Here is a 15,387-nt window from a genome sequence, read left to right as displayed (position 1 = left end):
GTTCTTTCTTTGGAAAGTGGTATCCGAAGCGTTCTATCGCTCACTACCCTGGAAGCGTCGGCGTCTGTTGTAAATAGAAAGTGTCTTTTTTCTGTGTCTTTCGTAAAAAAGCAAAAATTTGCACACTAAAATAATTGATGTATAGCACTTGAAGATAAGTTTTAGGTTTGTGGTTCATTGTATCACTATGTGATTTTCATTATTTCAATACATTTGTGATTAAATCCGACAATAAAAGTCATTAGTGTTAATGTTTCAATCAGTACACTATGAATTCAATTGTTAAATAATGGACAGCATTGGCAGAACTTCTAAAAGTGGCATTTCTAAAATAACCACAATAAATCTGCACACAATAATGCACAGCATTTATTATTACATTTCCAAATATACTAAACTTGACCACACTGCTCCTTCCATATCAAGAATTACCACTGACACACTGAACAAATGCAAAAGTCTTACATCCGAGATGTATACAATGGGCTAATTCTCTTACTGCAACGGATGTTGAATACAGATTTGATCCAAGTCTAAAAACACAAGCATTTCTGCAATTCGAACAAGAATAGCCTCTACCGAATAAAATCTTGCCTCTAGATCAGTATGAATATATAATTTACACTGATGGATCTGCTAAACCGGCCATAGGGAGTAAGCAACAATACAACACAGCATGTGCCATCACTAAAGGTTACATGTGGGATGGAAAGTTCCATCCAAGTTGCACCAAAGCACAAGTTACTACTTGTGTAACGATATATCTGTAAGAGACATTAGTTAGTGATAGATTCCTTACCTTAGAATATCCCCAGGCGTCAGACTGGATACGGAAAGTTTTGCTAGCAGTACCCCTGCGCGTCAGTAGGTGGCGTTGTGCGGCTCCGCGTCCGTCGCTGGCGTCGCAAGCGCCGAGATGACGTCACGGAGACTACTTAGGCACCACCCATGCGCGCTGACGTCAGTTCTGTACACGACTTTCCGCGCCAGGAACGCAGAGCCATGCAAGAAACTGACAACTGGTGCCAATAAACTAGGGCCCTGAAGGGGATGACCTTAACCCTAGAAATCAGTTCGCAGAACGGGGAGGATGGGTGGGGCGGTAAGGAATCTATCACTAACTAATGTCTCTTACAGATATATTGTTACACAAGTAGTAACTTGTGCATCTGAAAGAGACACGTTAGTGATAGATTCCTTACCTTAGAATAGATACCCCAGCAATAACAACCCCGGTGGTGGGTCTGCGAAAAGATTACACCAGAAAGTCACGGAGAACAGAACGGCCAAAGAAGCCGTCTCTCCGGACCTGACTGTCAAGGCAGTAATGCTTGGTGAACGTGTGCAGCGAAGCCCACGTAGCTGCCTGACTAATGTCCTGCAAGGGGACGCCGTGTCCCTAGGCAGTAGTGGCTGCAGTCACCCTGGTAGAATGGGAACGCAGACCCACAGGAGGCTCTTTCTTAGCCAACGAGTAACAGGCCTTGATGCAGAGAACGACCCACCGAGAGATGGTCCGCTTGTGCACAGCCCGACCTCTTTTGGCACCCACATAGCCAACAAAGAGCTGGTCATCCACCCAGAACTGTCGTGTGCGCTGCAGGTAGAACGACAGCGCACATTTTGGGTCCAGACGGTGGAGACTCTCTTCCTCTTTCGAAGGATGCGGATGCGGAAAAGAAGGTGGCCAAAGTGATAGTCTGCCCGATGTGGAAGGGCGTGACAACCTTTGGCAAGAAAGAAGGACGGGTCCTTAAAACCACCTTGTCCGGATGAACAGAAAGGAAAGGAGGTGTGGAAGAAAGAGCCTGGAGCTCACTTACTCTTCTGGCAGTGGTGATATCTACGAGGAAGGCCGTCTTGAGAGTGAGAAGACGCAAAGGACAGGTATGAAGGGGCTCGAAGGGAGAGAACATCAGATATGTCAAGACAAGGTTTAAGTTCCATTGAGGCATTATGAACAGTACGGGAGGAAACATGTGCGTAATGCCTTTTAGGAAACGGTTAACAACCGGGGACTTAAAAAGAGAAGGCTGATCTGGAAGCCGTAAAAAGGCAGAGATGGCCAAAAGATAACCTTTGATAGTGCCCAGAGCAGAGCCCTGCTGGGCCAAAGAAAGAAGGAACAGAAGGACTTCAGAAAGAGGGGCAGAAAGGGGATCCACAGTCTTAGCTGTGCACCATGCCACAAACTTGTTCCACCTGCAGGCGTATGCTGTCTTAGTGGAGGGACGCCTGGCTGCCAGAATGACATTGCAGACTTCGGGAGGAAGATCGAAAGCTGGCAACTGTCGCCGCTCAATCTCCATGCATGGAGCTGGAGGCTGGACAGGTTTTGGTGGAGGACCGTCTCCTGCCTCTGCGACAGAAGATCCTCCTGAAGAGGCAATCTCTAGGAGACTGCACGGCACAGTTGGCAGAGTTAAAAGCATTAATACTGGTACTGGAAACACGGATCGCGAATTTCCCACACTGCTAGTGTGTGATTCTTTTTACTGTGTGCAATCATACAATGAATATTTACACCATTGGGAACAAAATGGGTCCAAAGACGCAAACTACCATGGGCTCAGGTGATTCATACACTGGGTCATCAACACGATGACATTCACGTTGAAGGGAATTCATTGGCTGATGAAGCTGCGAAGGGGGCTGTACACACGGCTTCCGTAGCTGCAATCACTCGTTCAAAAACAAGGATAGACGGTGAGTTTATGGTTGCTGTCATTGCTTCGAGCAAAGGCAGCACAGCAGTATTAAAGAAGTTTCCCCTCAAGTACTCCTACAAGTTAGATACAAACAACATTCCATATGCTCAGATTCCTGGAGTGAGGGACAGAGTGATACCAAATATGGATCGTAGGCAAGGTTTGATTATTGCAGCACACAAGGGTTTGGGCTCTGCGCATACAGGGGTTACAGCGACTATTTCATTGTTGAAACAGCGCTATTGGTGGCCAGGTCTAACAAAGAAAAATAAAAAAAGTCTATGTCTTGAAATGTGACATCTGCCAGCAGATGAAAGGCTCCACAATAACACGCCCAGCACAGACACCGTTATTAAAATCAGACAGACCTCTTGTTTATGTATATCTGGACCACCGCGGCCCCTTACAATCAGATTGGGCCTACAAGTATATCATGGCTGCAGTGGATTAATGCTCAAGATTTCCATGGGTTTGGCCTCAGCGCTCGGCTGATGCTCGAACTGTTATCAAAGATTTGCAAGTCTTTATAGGGACATACGCAGTTGGCACGTTACATTCTGACAGTGGCCTGGCGTTTAGCTCTTGGGCTTACAAAGAGGCCATGGAAAGTATGGGCGTAGCATTGCGGTACTCCTCTCCGTATTATCCTGAGGGAAATTCATTTGTGGAAAGGAAAAACCGGGACCTAAAGCAATCTTTAACAGCTAGGGTGTTAGGCAAGGGCGCTAGTTGGGTCAATCATATATATGGGGTACAACAAGCTCTCAATAACCAGCCAAGAAATTCTCTAGGGGGTGTTACTCCATATGATGTCCCATTTGGGACAAGAATGTGGGTACCTGATCTTGATTGTGAAGGCACAGTGGCGGATGAGAAACCATTTGATATTCATGATCGTTTGGCTGTTTTACAGGATCTAAACGAACCCAGGACACAACAAAGTAACGTCCACCTGAAACAGACCACCACTGGGGAAGTCACTGCAGTCACGGCAAGACCTGTCTGGAACCCAACAGTCAGGGATCTGGTCAGAGAGAAAATGGCGGATCAAAAAGAATTTGGACAATTATACAGAAAGCCTGTACCTGTCCTAGCAATTCAAGGAACAAGAACTGTACTTCCACCGCCTCTTGCCGTGAAAATAGAGAAAGGATTTGTCTCAATCGACTTAATCAAACCACAGTATGTGGCCGACACTGAGCAGTAGGCCTCGTGGACTCCGCTTTAGCAGACGCCCTCCTCTCGCTACAATTCAAGAAGTTCAAACGGAAAGACTCATCACGTTCGAAGAGCCTCCTGTATGGAATGAAGGACTATGCAACAATGCTACGGAGCTCGTTCCCCTTGAACCCGAAGTTCAACTTCAAAATCAAACTCAAGATAACACACAAGTGGCAATAAGACCAAATACCGATGTTTCTGTCAACATGCCTTGACAAAAGCAAACTACGATTTCAACGAATCCCAAAGCAATTCCTACAATTGATCAAACTGCTTCTGGCTACTTCATGAACTTTGATACGTTTTCCTTGGATCCAAGTGAACCAGAAACTACGCCAGCCCAACAAACACGCAAGCTGCAGATTACTGACTTACTGAACTTTCTCAAAAAGACTTACCTGGTATCGCCTTGGGTAGAACTCTGGGTAATTACTGGGATACTGTTGTTTCTTTTCTGGCTAGGCTTAGTTATAACTTTTAGCATGCTTATTAATGGACGATACCTTAACCCCTTCAGTGCCCATGACGAGCTGGACTCGTCATGGGCCGCGGTGGCGCTGTGCCCATGACGAGTCCAGCTCGTCATAGACCCCGCCCGCTAATGCAATGGCCGGCACTGGGCGGGGAAAGGGGCGGGCACTGAAGGGGTTAAACAAAGACCAGCAGCCGAAAAAGTTTCTGAAACCACATCAATCTTCTCATCGTGAACAAAGAGACTTGTCATCAGTGAACATCACAGCAGTTCCTATACCGGACAGTATAATTTGGGACAAGGTTGATTTCGATATATTCGGTCCAACTGAACTTTTAAAAATTTCTCATGTATTTAAAATTTCATTGAGTGGTGTCATTACCTTCAGTACATTTTCTGATGATTGGGACTCTGAAACTGTTAATAACATGTTGTCTGATTTAGAGAAAACTGCAGCATTTCCAAAAACTGGAATGCTAGAAAGTACTTCAGACTATGACACTATGTACTGTTACCAACATTATGGTCATCATTTCTTGCACAAATCTATAACACCTAGAAATGTTTTTGAGTACCACCAGTGGGAACATTGCCCTACACCACCAAAAGGTAGTTCACAAACATTTGCACAGAAATTTTCATATTTTTCAGGGTTTAACAATTCTGACCCGACATCATTTTATTATAAAGTCGCATCCACATAGGCACTGAAAATTGTGACTAACACTAAACAGATTTACTCTGCTTCCTTTATCGCCCGATTGCCAGAACAGGGTTTTGAGCTATGGAAGGACACAATAGACTTAAAATCAGTCTGGGGTTCTAGAGACTGGCAAGTCCAGGGAACAAAAGCGCTATTTAGAGCATGCCTCATTCCACAGCAGATTATATTTCTGAATGAGACTGTGCAACAGACATCCTGTCTTGGACTAGCCAAGAACAAGGACCTGAACACACCTCAGTTTCCAACAGCATCACAAATGGACGGGTGGTAATATTCAACTTCACAAGAATGGGTAGAAGTAGATGACATTTTTCGGTACAATAGATCAGATCCTAATTGGAAAAAATGGTTGGCTTGGCCCAAAGATACGGACAGATGTCAGCAAAGATTCTGGGGTACCACCGAAGGGTTCAGTATCCATAGCCCAGACCCACTGTATGTACAAAGAGAACATCCAGGGGTAGGGAAATCTCACAGTGTTGGCAAATTGTGCCTTGATTGGCTAGAAACATCAGAAACTCACAGAAGTAAAACAGCACTTATCCTTACTCACACTTTTCACTAGGTCACAGGAAACTATGTCCAAAACGTTTCATATATGCTGGCATTTATGCTGCCTACAATGACATTTGGAATATATCCCAACAAGAGGCCGCAGAGAGAATACGGGAAATAGACCATATTAACTTAGAGAAGGCATTAGCAGTAGTGGATAATGGGTTAACAACTTTGACATCCAGGAAATATTCCTTAGGCAACATTGTATCTTCTGCAATAGACATACTGGAACAATATTTGGCCATATTACAACACGGGCAATCTCAGTTACGTTCTATTATGTTGTTAAGCTGGACGCTGCAATCTTTGCGTGCAGGCTATGTGCCATGGCGTTTCATCAACAGTACGTCTCTGTTTTCTGAATACAATCTAACAGATAAACAGGTAGAAATTGTCAGCCCACAAGTCTCTTGAATGAGCCTGTGTCACAATAGATTCCACAGGAGGGAAGATGCGCTCTCCACACTCCTCGAAAACAGCATCTGGCGATTAAATGAAGAGACCCCGCCACAGATAACTTCCTCCGAAAAGTAGGGGGATTGATTAATGGAGTGATCACCACTCTCCCCCAATTTGAGGGACTGGTAATGCTCTTGGAGTACAACAGGACACACGGAGAGTTGCAAGGAAATAAGAAGATCTGTTATCCTAAATTCTGAGATTGCCAATATTCCTTGATATTGTGATACTGCATGTCAACTCCGAGAAAATAGAGATCCAAGCATCAGCCAACGAGTTCCAAAAAGGTCTCCTTATGGACGAGAAGGAGGAGTTACAGTCACTCCCCTTAAGGGTGCAGAAACAGGAGACTTGGACCACACTTGGGCAGTAGTAGAAATGAAAGATTGTCTGTCTATGTACAAATAAGCGGCTGCTCCAAAGTTGTAGAGGCAAAACAAACAAAAAAAAGGAGGTCCCTCAGTCTGTTACAACCAAGTAGTAACAGCGTTATCAGTGTTCTCAAAAACGGCTGAGAAGACTGGTAGGAAAGAGCGAGAGAATGAGGGAAATCTCTTCCGCAGCTGTGTGTGGATGGAGCACCCGGGAAACGTGTGTTCGAACCGTAATTGAATAACCACATGCTCTGAAGCAGAGTACTCAGCAATTGTAAAATCAGCAAGCCCAGGAGCGAAGGGGACGTGATGGCACATGTATTTCAGAGTTCTGCCGAGTCGGGGGTAAGTGGGGAGGGTACAGAGGGCGGAACGGAATGTCTGGGTAAGATGCGCTTACTGGGCTGAGCGACAGGGATCAGCCGAGCAGGAGCACGGCGGAGTGAGGAATTTCAGGACACGACCGTAGGCTTCTGGAAAGAGGTTGCAAAGATGCAGTGCAGGAAATAGCGCGCCCCAGACACAGTCAGGATTCAAATTGTTGCCGAGGATCAGGAAATAAAATAACAGGTCTTTCGGCGTCTTGACAAAAAAGGGGCGTGGTCACGGAATCGGAACAGTAAGCCAAGCAAAGGCTTGTTCCGGACACGTCACTATAAACAACAAACGGTACGTGTTAAAAGAGATACACTGTGTTTGCTAGCTCACCGAGTAGTAAGGGATCGTCTGAAAAGATCAGACCTTCTCAGAATCGACATGCACCACCACAATCCTGTACCCAGTCCCATGATACAGTACAAGAGGCCTGAGTCCTGACAGTTCTTCCACCCAAGGGTCTAATTATGGGGCGGGGTTTTGAGGGATGGAGTGCATGAACGTGCTCAGATGGCTCCCAGGATCTATCGTCTGAGGAATATCCCACCCAATCTATGCAATACTGTAGTTTACCCTTGTACCATCGGGAGTCTAGGATGCGTTTTACTTCATACTCCTTTTCACCTTCCAATATAACAGGAGGAGGGATTCTTCTGGTTCCGCGGAGGGGTTACATTTCTTTATTAATGAACTGTGAAACACCGGATGTATGCGTATTTCTGGGGGCAGTTGTAATTTTATTGTAACAGGAGTTAACACCTTTAGTACTACATAAGGACCAATGAATCGGGGCTGTAACTTTCTAGGGCCTTCTAATCATAGGTTTCTAGTAGACAACCACACCTTCTCTCCTATCTCATAGGTAAACTCAGGGCGACAATGTTTGTCTGCCTGCTGTTTCATCGATTCTTTGGCTCGTTGTAACTCCTTTTTGGGAGTCTCCCATGTGGACAAAAGAGATTCAGGGTGGGCTTTAACTGCAGGGATACTCTCCACAATTGGGGGCAGAGAGAAGGGGAGAATTCTGGGATGGTGTGCGTGAGAGAAATAAAAAGGAGAGATTCCAGTAGAAGAGTGTGTAGTGTTGTTATAAGAAAACTCAGCTAGTGGAAGGGCATGTACCCAGTTGCTGGTAATGGTGGTTAATAAACATTGTAGAAACTGTTCGAGGGTTTGGTTAGACTTTTCGGTCTGGCCATCGGTCTGAGGGTGATAGGCTGTGGATAATCTATGGTCAATTCCAAGGGCAGTGCACATTTCTTGCCAAAATCTGGACTTGAATTGCACATCTCTATCTGATATAATGATGGAAGGGAGTCCATGTAAGCAAAGTATTTGTTCAAGGAATACATGCACTAGCTCTCCAGAGGAGGGTATCTTTTTTAGAGGGATAAAATGGGCCATTTTGGTGAGCATGTCTACTACCACGCATATTGTGTTGTATCCCTGACTACGGGGAAGAGCTGTGATAAAATCCATACTAATGGAATGCCAAGGTAAGGGCGGAATAGGTGTAGTTCTTAGCAATCCAGCAGGGGCACAATGCAAAGATTTTTGTCTAGCACAGACCGGACATGAGTTAACAAGGGTGGTTGCGTCTGTAGTCATCCCCTTCCACCAAAACCATCTTTGACAGGTCTGCAAAGTCTTTTCTCCTCCGGGATGCCCAGCAAGGGAACTATTGTGGCACCATTTTATTATTTGGAGCTGTAATGCAGAAGTGGGTACAAACAACTTGTTTTCATGGTAGTGCAACCCTTCTTTAACATGGTTTACAGGATCGCTTTCCCATTGAGCTGCAGGAATTTCAGAACAAGACTCTATTAACTTTTCCAGGAATATCGACGGTTGGACATCCCTAAGGTCCCCAACTCCAATGATTTTATTGCTCGGTATGATAGGGGGATGGATATCCGGAGTAGCTATTTTTCTAGTCCTAATCTAAATAGTGCAATAGCTTTCCCATGTTGTGGCCCGGGACGACAAGTAATAACAAAATCGTACTCACTAAAAAATGAGACCCATCTCACTTGTCAGGGTGTTAGGGCTCGAGCTGATCGGAAGAACTGTAGGTTTCTGTGGTCTGAATAAATTATAACGGTGTGTGGTGTACCCAACAGAAAATATCTCCATTCCTGGAAGGCTAATTTAATTGCCAGTAGCTCCCGCTCTCCTATAGTATAGTTCTGCTCGGCGGGTAGCAGAGTCTTTGAGAAACAGGCCACCGGATGCAACTGCCCTGTGTCTCGATTCCTTTGTGATAACACCCCTTCCACTGCGTGCTGAGAAGCATCGGCTTCAACGTAGAAGGGTTGTGTGTTATCAGCGTGTTTGTTGATAGGTGCTGTAGTAAATCGCTCTTTCATTATTAGGAAGGCCTTTTCTGCTTCTTCAGACCACACAAACGGGACACCTTTACAGAGTAGTCGGGTGATGGGAGAAAGTATGTCAGAGAAATGGTCTATAAACCTGCGATAGAAGTTAGCGAATCCTATAAAGGACTGAACTTCCTTTATAGGGCTGGGACTGGGCCATTTCACTAGGGCTTCTATTTTCTTTGGATCCATGTGAACTCCTTTTGGAGTGATTAGAAAACCAATAAAATCCATTTGGGTGGTATGAAAGGAGCTTTTATCTAGCTTGGCAAACAATTGGTTTTCTTTCAGTTTTTGTAAGATCTTTTTTACATGTACAAGATGTTCTTGTTCTGATGCAGAGTAAATCAAAATGTCGTCAATATAGACGATGACGAATACATTTAGGTATTCTCTCAGAATCTCATTAACAAAAAACTGAAGGCAGCAGGGGCATTGCAGAGGCCGAACGGCATCACACAATATTCATAAAGACCGAATTTGGTACGAAATGCGGTCTTTCACTCGTCTCCCTCTTGTATCCTGATTAGATGATAGGCTCCTCTAAGATCAATTTTAGTGAATATTTTCGCTCCCCTCGCTTGGTCCAGCAAGACTGAAATAAGAGGAAGAGGGTACTTATTATTTACGGTTACCTAATTAAGGGGGCGATAATCAAAACAAGCGCAACCCTCCTTCTCTTTTGGGAATAAAAAATAAAGGAGAGGAGACAGGGGAGGTGGAGTGTCTGATAAATCCCTTCTCCAGCATTTCATCAATATATTTTTTCAACTATTCAGTCTCAGGTGCTGTTAGGGCACATATACGACTGACCGGTAATTCCGCTCCTGGTATGCGATCGATACGACAATCGTAACTGTGATGAGGAGGCAAAGTTGTGGCTTTTGCCTCGTCAAAGACTTCTTGAAATTCCTCATATATAACTGGAAGACTGGGCAAGTCAACTATCGTATTCAAGGCGCAGTATACTAGATTGTTCCAGTCACTTGCTTCTTTATAACAGCGCAGCATATAATGGTGAGATTTTATAGTCACCGTACGGGAGGCCCAATCAATGTGAGGATTGTGTTTTTGAAACCATGGAACACCAAGAATGGCGCAGAAATTGGGCATATCAATGAGATCGAACTTAAGTGATTGTGAATGCCTGTTACCACAAACTATAACCATCTGTGGGGTCTGATAGGTGATCAACACATAGGAAAGTTCAGTACCATCTACCGCTCTCATCGGCTCAGGACGTGCTTTCGGTAAGAACTGAATCCCTAATTCCCGGGCCAACCTGATGACAAGGAAGTTCCTAGTGGCGCCAGAATCTAATAAGATGGCTAAGTATTTCCTATTTTGAGAGGAGATAACCAATGTAACAGAGAGGGTAAAATGTGTGGGTATCAGGGTGTTGTTATTACCAAGTTTTTGGGGACGTTAGAGGTCACAACACTTGAAGAATCGGTCTCTTGTTTCTCTAAGTGCTCTAGTTTTCCCACAAGGATGCACAAGATTCACTGCTTTCAATGCTCTTAGAGGCAGCTCGGAGTTTTACAGGACAATCCCTGGCATAGTGTCCTCCCTTTCCACAATATAAGCAAAGGTTGTGTTTTCTTCTCTTTTTCTTCTGTTGATAGAGGTCCTTTAATACCGCCTATCTGAAGGGGTTCACAAACATCTTTGGAGTCTTTAATCTCCTTTTTCTCTGTCCTGACCATTAGAAATCTAGAAGGGACACTACGGGATTTTTCGCCTTTTCTTTCGCTCAGTCTATGGTCCAGCTTAACTACTAAGTCAATAAACGCAGGGCAGTCTTCTGGAGGGTCTACGATTTGGAACAAAAGATCCTTGAGCTCATCAGATAACACCCGGTAAAAAAGAGATGTTCTTTCTCTTACGGCCAATGTGTTTCTGCTACCAGTCTATTAAAGCTGGAGATGTATGAGAGTAGATCCTTATCTTAAGTTTAGGTGAGCATTATCGCTGGTCTGCATGAAGGTATGTTTGGAAAAAAGACTTCTCAACAGGGTGAAATCATATAATAAAGGATCATTGTTCTCGACCAAAGGTACTGCCCAATCAGCCGTATTACCTACTAGATACGAAATAACAAAAGCGATCTTGGCCGCCCCATCAGGGAAGCAGCTGCTTTAAATAAAAATTGGAGGTGACATTGGTTCATAAAAATGCTGAATTTAGCACTATCACCATTGAATATCTCAGGCATAGCTACGGGAACAGGACTAGGTGTATGTACCGTAAAGTAAACAGGAGGGATACTTCCTTCCCCCCTTGTGGCAGCACCAGCATTATGAGAAGGCACCGAGAAATGAGCAGGTTGTATAGAACTTCTCTTGTGTAGCGCCTGGAGCCCTAATGTCCAGAGGGGTCTGTGCCTTAATCGGAATTATTTTGGTATGTAGGCATTTATTTTCTGACCTCAACCTCCCTACCTCTGTCTGTAGATCTACTAATGCCACTGCAAGTTCTTCTACTGAGGGACTTTGTAAGGCAGTTTGTAGTGAAGTGTCTAAAGGGGCACTAGTTCCATCTGGGTTCATCTTTGCTCGGGTGGAATATAATTCATGGGCTTGGATTTCTGTTGGCCCACAAGTCTCTTGAATGAGCCTGTGTCACAATAGATTCCACAGGAGTGAAGATGCGCTCCCCACACTCTTTAAAAAGAGCGTCTGGGGGTTAAATGAAGAGACCCTGGCCCTCAGATAACTTCCTCCGACAAGCAGGGGGATTGATTAATGGAGTGACCACCACTCTTCCCCAATTTGAGGGACTGATAACGCTCTTGGAGTACGAAAGGACACAAGGAGAGCTACAAAGAAATATTCATTTAATTTATTTATGTGAAGAGGTTTATATAGCGCTGGCTAGACCCGGAGGTATCAGAGCGCTTTACATGAGAAACGGTTGTACAAAGTTACATAAGTTACATAAGTTACCATAGCATAAAATAAACAGAACAAGTCACTTGGATCGTAGAGGGTGCATGGGGGAGGGGGATTGAGACAGGGTGCAGGAAAAAAAAAAGACAAAGTCAGGAAAACAACAATGGAAGAATGAAAAAAAGGGACCCCCAAAATCAAAGTCCACGTGCCCAATAGTCCGTAGTGGGTCACAGAATGTAATCGTCCAGTGCCAGACTCGCTATCTGTGCCCGAGTACCAAGGGTAGTGGAAGGGGCAACAAGAAAGGAGCGGATCAGGAGTCTAACTGTGGACATCCTTATCGGGGGGGGGGGGTAGTCCTGACGGGGGTGGTCGAATTGATGTTATGTAAAGGCAGGCGAACACCAAGACGAGGACCAGCAACTTGGAGTGGACTTTGTAGCTGGTTGCATCCGTCAAAATGGGGGATCGGGACACAGGCCCATTAACCTCGAGCACAAAATAGAGGGAATACAACACAAAAGAAACTCGGGCGCAACAAGGCAACAGCTCCGGTAAAAAGGGAGGCAGCAACGGGGACCAGGAGGACACGTTTCCCCTCTGAAAGTGAAAAACAAGCTCGGGGGCATCAGACCACTTTGCCGTGAAATTCACCACTGCTGCAACCCAATCAAGGGGAAACAAAGACTCAAGCATCCCAGAGGCACTACAGGAGGCGAAGGAAAAGGTCCGGTAGCAGAGGAAGCAGCAGTGGCCCAAACCTGGAAGGCAAGGGGATGGCCAGATGGGGCGAACCTCAGCCCAGCACAAATCGACAGCAATCCGGAGATCCCGACCAGGCAGTAACTGTGCCGAGACAGGCTCCGTCGTCAGTAGATCCTCGTAGATTAATCCGAAGGAGAAGGAGGAAGGAGACAACATCGGTGAGACGAGGGGAACCAAACCCAATGTCCGGCTGGGTAGGTGATGGCCAAGGGGAAAAAACCCGACGCAGTCTCCTCTGTAGCCAAACAAAGCAGCTCCACTGGGCATCAGCCACGTTTACTCGGACTCCGCGGTCAGGAACACTATTCTCTGTTCTGAGGAAAGAACTCGATTTCAGTCGCGGGAGCTGCAAAAATGAGGAACGTTGTCGACATAATCCTAGGTGAGTAGAAGGGTTCAAGGAGGGGGTAGTTTCCAGGGGACCAGAGCCAAAAGGCAACCCGTGGCCGGGGAGCTCCAGGCTGGAGCTCCTCACCTGTCCGCCATCTTGGCGGCCAGCATCTAAGAAATAAGAAGGTCAGTTATCCTTAATTCTGAGTTTGCTAAGATCCCTTGATATTGTGATACTGCATGTTAACTCAGAGAAAATAGAAATCCACTCACCAGCCAACGAGTTCCAAAAAGGTCTCCTTATGGACAAGAAGGAGGAGCTACAGTCACTCCCCTTAAGGATGCAGTAGCAGGAGACTTGGGCCACACTTGGGCAGTGGTAGAAATGATAGATTGCCCATCTATAAACAAATAAGCGGCTGCTCCAAAGTTGTAGAGGCAAAACAAACAAAAAGAAGGAGGTCCCTCAGTCTGTTACAACAAAGTAGTAACAGCGTTATCTGTGTTCTCAAAAACGGCTGAGATGAGTGTCAGGAAACAGCGAGAGAATGAGGGAATTCTCTTCCACAGTTGTGTGAACGGAGCACCCGGGAAACGTGTCTTCGAACTGAAATTGAACAACCACGTGCTCTGAAGCAGAGTGCTCAGCAATTGTAAAAATGGCAAGCCCAGGAGCGAAGGGGATGTGATGGCACACGTGGTTCAGAGTTCTGCCGCGTCGGGGTAAGTGCGGAAGGGTAAAGAGGGCAGAAAGGAATGTCCGGGTAAGATACGCTTACCGGGCTCAGCAACTGGGATCAGCCGAGCGGAAGCGCGGGGCAGTTAGGAATTCCAGGACACAAGCGTAGGCTTCTGGAAAGAGGTCGCGAAGAAGCAGTGTAGGAAATACCGTGCCCGAGACACAGTCAGGATTCAAAACGTTGCAGAGGATCAGGAAACAAAGTAACAGGTCTTTCGGCATCTAGACAAAAAAGGTGCGTGGTCACGGAATCGGAACAGTAAGCCAAGCAAAGGCTTGTTCCAGACATGTCACTATAAACAACAAAGGGGGCTTGTCAAAAGAGATACACTGTGTTTGCAAGCACCTCAAGTTGTAAGGGATCGTCTGAAAAGATCAGACCTTCTCAGAATCAACATGCACCACCACAATCCTGTCCCTGGTCCCAAGATACAGTACAAGAGGCCTCAATCCTGACAGAAATGGCACAAAGGGGAGCAAAATATACAATACTGCGTATTGAAAAACTGGATAGATTACCATTTATGGCAGCAGAATCACCATCCACAGCATGGCTAATCCATGGCCACATAACTCTACCGGTCACTACTTTTCAGTTTCAATATTGCCTTGAGTAAAAGCAGGCAGGCAAATATGAAAAAATTGGTAAGGAATAAATTAAGGAATCTTGGGAATTACTGTACAGATTTGGATGCCAGAGTGCCGATCGAGAAGTGTTTCTAAGCGGTACAAACTGCAAGAACGCTTTGAGTGGTTCTCTCATGCGCAAGGATATTTTACTACACGGAGCTTGTAATGGTTCAGTATCTTATCCAGTCACCTAAAAGGGACTCCGGCAGTCGTGATTACTCCGGTATTCAATCTGCTCTCGAATGGGAGTTACTTGATGCTGAATAATCAAGATTGTTGTGGGATGCTTCCGGGGATTGCCTATCTGGTCACGGTGAACCCCAGGGTTACTTGCTGTATGCAAGTATTGTTTCCCCCCAACAAATACAGTCAGAGAGGCGCCGCGATGGCCTTCGCTAAATGTTTCCTTTATACAATTTGATTCTTTGAGCAGAACGAAAGCCGTGCTTTTAAAGCAAACTGTGCCCTTAACCTCTACCCGGGAGACCTTTGATATTCAAATCGCAAGGACCTCGGCTGAGATACAGGCACTCATAAGTAAAAACTGCCCCTCTCATTTCACGGAAATGGTGGGACGTATTTTTAATATGTCTGATACGAGTGGTATTGTACACCTATTTAAGACCATAGGGTCAGGATTTCTAAGCACCTTTCAGACAGTCCTCGGAGTTAGTCTAAACTTTAAACACTCCGTATTGGGAAGTATTTTTGGAGGTCTTCCGCTGATCCTGCTCTCAAAAGCAGGTATACTGATTGTTATTTTTCT

The 15,387-nt window shown here is 45.4% G+C and overlaps 1 protein-coding gene across 1 annotated transcript in view; it reads right to left on the bottom strand.

The window, feature by feature from the left end:
• Positions 1-15,387, bottom strand: part of LOC146822729 (NFX1-type zinc finger-containing protein 1-like) — an 892,774-nt gene that overhangs the window by 70,147 nt on the left and 807,240 nt on the right. The window lies entirely within an intron of this gene.

The sequence above is a fragment of the Triturus cristatus genome, chromosome 5_2, assembly GCF_964204655.1.
Source record: "Triturus cristatus chromosome 5_2, aTriCri1.1, whole genome shotgun sequence".
Classification (NCBI taxonomy): domain Eukaryota; kingdom Metazoa; phylum Chordata; class Amphibia; order Caudata; family Salamandridae; genus Triturus; species Triturus cristatus.
This window is presented reverse-complemented; position numbering and strand designations above follow the sequence as displayed.